The sequence below is a fragment of the Sminthopsis crassicaudata genome, chromosome 3, assembly GCF_048593235.1.
Source record: "Sminthopsis crassicaudata isolate SCR6 chromosome 3, ASM4859323v1, whole genome shotgun sequence".
Classification (NCBI taxonomy): domain Eukaryota; kingdom Metazoa; phylum Chordata; class Mammalia; order Dasyuromorphia; family Dasyuridae; genus Sminthopsis; species Sminthopsis crassicaudata.
In genome coordinates this window covers 74,587,261-74,590,522 of record NC_133619.1, presented here as the reverse complement: position 1 = coordinate 74,590,522, position 3,262 = coordinate 74,587,261, and the positions used below count along the sequence as shown (strand labels likewise).

General features: G+C 42.2%; 1 pseudogene; it reads right to left on the bottom strand.

The window, feature by feature from the left end:
- Positions 1-1,316: 1,316 nt before the first annotated feature.
- LOC141564849 (UBX domain-containing protein 6 pseudogene) lies at positions 1,317-2,480 on the bottom strand (annotated as a pseudogene).
- Between the last annotated feature and the right edge of the window lie 782 nt (positions 2,481-3,262).

Below are 3,262 nucleotides of genomic sequence, written 5' to 3'. Positions count from 1 at the left end.
ATTCTTCCTGTTTATAAAATTTTTTAAAATTTAAGCTCTTTATTTTCAAAATATATACATGGATAATTTTCAACATTCACGATTAAAATACCTTGTGTGTTCTAATTTTTCCCTCCCTTCCTCCACACCTCCTAGAGGCAAGTGATCCAATATATGTTAAACATGTACATTCTTCTATACATAGTTCCACAAATATGCACACAAGAAAAATCAGATCAAAAAGGAAAAAAAAATGAGAAAGAAAACAAAATGTAGGCAAACAACAACAAAAAGGGTGAAAATACTATGTTGTGATTCGTATTCAGTTCCCACTGTCCTCCCTCTGAGTGCAGATGGCTTTATCACAAGACCATTGGAAGTGGCCTGAATCATCTCATTGTTGAGAAGAGCCATGTCCATCAAAATTGATCATTTCATAATCATGCTGTTGCTGTGTATAATGATCTCCTTGTTCTGCTCATTTCACTTAGCAGTCCATGTAAGTTTCTTGAGGTCTCTCTAAAATCATCTTGATTATTTCTTATAGAATAATAATATTCCATAACATTCATATATCATAAGTTATTCAGCCATTCTCCAACTGATGGACAGTTTCTAGTTTCTTGTCACTACATGTGGGTCCCTTTCCCTCTTTTACTTTTTATTCAAATATTGTATTTAATCAAGTTCATAATTTAGTGTTTATAGGTATCATGTAGTGGCATACCAAGTGCTTCTTTGTCCATTTTTTTTAATATAACAAGAACATAAGAGAGTAGTCAAATCCAGTTTTAAAATAGATCCCATCAGCTAAGAAAATCCTTCCCCCATGCTCTAGACTTGCTCTCCCACCAATAAAATGACCAGCATCTCTCTACTCATACTATCTCTTAACTTAAATAAACTGTACATTAATAACTACTTACCAGCAAATTTGTAAAATTAAAAAAAATTTAAAAGCAAAAATTTTAAAATACAAAAAGCAGCACAAATTTAGTTGTTCCAAGATAGGTGGGAGGCCTCTATAAAATTATATCCAGCCATGTTCTCTGGGATCAGGGAAAGCTCTTATGACCCTGGTCCTAAAATCAAAGTGACAGGTTGCAAGAAAAAGGCTACTCATATATCCTGATCTGCCTGTATTGAGAGGACAACTCTCCTCATTCTTGAACCAATTCCACCTCCATATTGTAGCCTGTCGCCCCAAGCAAAAGGCCATAAGAATCAGGTGATTTCTGTTTAGAATCTGGGAGACAGAGGGGACAAGGGAAGGAGTTAGAGGAGGGAAGGGAGCATGAGACAGAACCAATGGGGCTGAGGCCAAGCCTGGTTTTATTTCATGCGAGATTTTCTACTGTTGCAAGGAGTTCAGGTTTTAGAATTCCCGGGAACAGCTTGGCCTCTGATGCCTTTATGTCTTCCAAGACGTCTGTGTCCCAAATGAAAATCAGAAGAGCTGAAGGACCCAGCCTACTTTTATTGAAGGCTAAGGTTTCATCCAACAGTTTATGTCCTCCTGTGGGAAGCAGTTCAAAGGATAGCCAGTCATCCTGCAGTGCTCTCTCACAAAGGTATAGAGTGTGGACAGCTGCTCCCGAGCATAGAAGGTACCCTGGAGGATGTGCCCATCCGGAAAGCGGACCGTAACAGGGTGTAGGTGTATTTTCGCATTTTCCACTGTTCTTCCTTCTCTCATGGCTTTGGGCAAAGCACCCTCAGCCGCTCCACCGCATCGGCCCTTTGCTTCTGCTACTGCTTGAGCTCCTCGGCTGTGAGATCGAAGTCCCCAGGTAGATAGAACCGGGAAGCCAGAGGGGAGGGCTTGAAGACTCATCGCTGGCGGTTTAGTTGAGCCCGCACCGGTTATGAGATCTGCAGGGTGACTTTGTGCTGCTTCAGCTTCTCCACTTGAGCCAGGGCCTCCTTTCTCAGCACATAGTAATCCTCTGAGGTATTTTGTTCTGGAATAGGGAGAGTAATCTTCTCAAACCCCATGGCCTCAAAAAAATCATTGGCCCCTTATAGGCAGTTGATCGGCTCCTGAAACACTGTTTTGCAACTTGATTTTCCTATATTTCTCCTGGGTGAAGATGGATGTTATCTAGATACTTGGCAAATGGTGTTCATCCCCAATTTCACTTTCTCTTGGTTCCTGTTGAACGTATGGATCTTCATGATGGAAGCAGCCACTGGGTCTTTTTTCGAATGCTTGTTAATGGCCTCTTTGATATGGACATCCCTTTGGGCTTTTCTCAAGATGGCTCCAGTGAATGGACAAATAAAATAAACCCCAGTCACAGATAGATTTGAAGACCCCTCTCCTTAGCTGCGAGTACATTTGCTCCAGAAGTCTCAGCGTTCTCACTAACAGTGGCTTCTGCTTGTAATTCCTTCTTCACTTGGTTCCTGATAGAATCTTGGGATGTAGGTCCCCGGGATTGTGATTGCTTCTGCTCCAGCCTGGCCGGGGCCTCCGCGGCTGCCATTTGGGCCTCATTGATTGGTCCTTGGTGGGATTTCTTGGTTACTTGCTGGCTATGCTGTTCCTTAGGGTTTTTCCTCCCCCCCCCCCCCCCCCCCCGCGTTACGCCCTCCCCCCCTCCCCTGTATGCGAGAGTTTTTGCCCAGGCCCCAAGCTCTTGAACTTGATGTTCGCCTTGATCTCCATGGCAGGGGCGGGGGGGGGGGGGGGGGGGGGGGGGGAGGGGGGGGGGGAAGGGGAAGGGGCAGCAGCAAGGGGGCCTGGACAGGAGGAGTTTGGAGTCCCTTTCCCTTCTTTATGATCTCTTTAGGATACAAGCCCAATAGAAACACTGTTGAATCACAGGTATGCACAGTTTGATAGACCTTTGAGTATAGTTCCAAATTGTTTTTCAGAATGGTTAGATTCGTTCACAATTCCACCAACAATGTATCAGTGTCCCAATTTTCCCACATCCCCTCCAACATTCAACATTATCTTTTCCTGTCATTTTAGCCAATCTGAGGAGGTGTGTAGTGATACCTCAGAGCTATCTTAATTTGCATTTATCTGATCAATAGTGATTTAGAGCACCTTTTAATATGACTAGAAATGGTTTCAATTTCATCTTAAAATTGTCTGTTCATATCCTTTAACATTTATCAGTTGAAGAATGGCTTAAATTCTTATAAATTTAGTCAATTCTCTATATATTTATTTCTAAAATGAGGCCTTTATCAGAACACTTGACTGTAAAAATGTTTTCTCAGTTTATTGCTTCCTTTCTAATCTTGTCTGCATTGATTTTGTTTGTATAAAAAC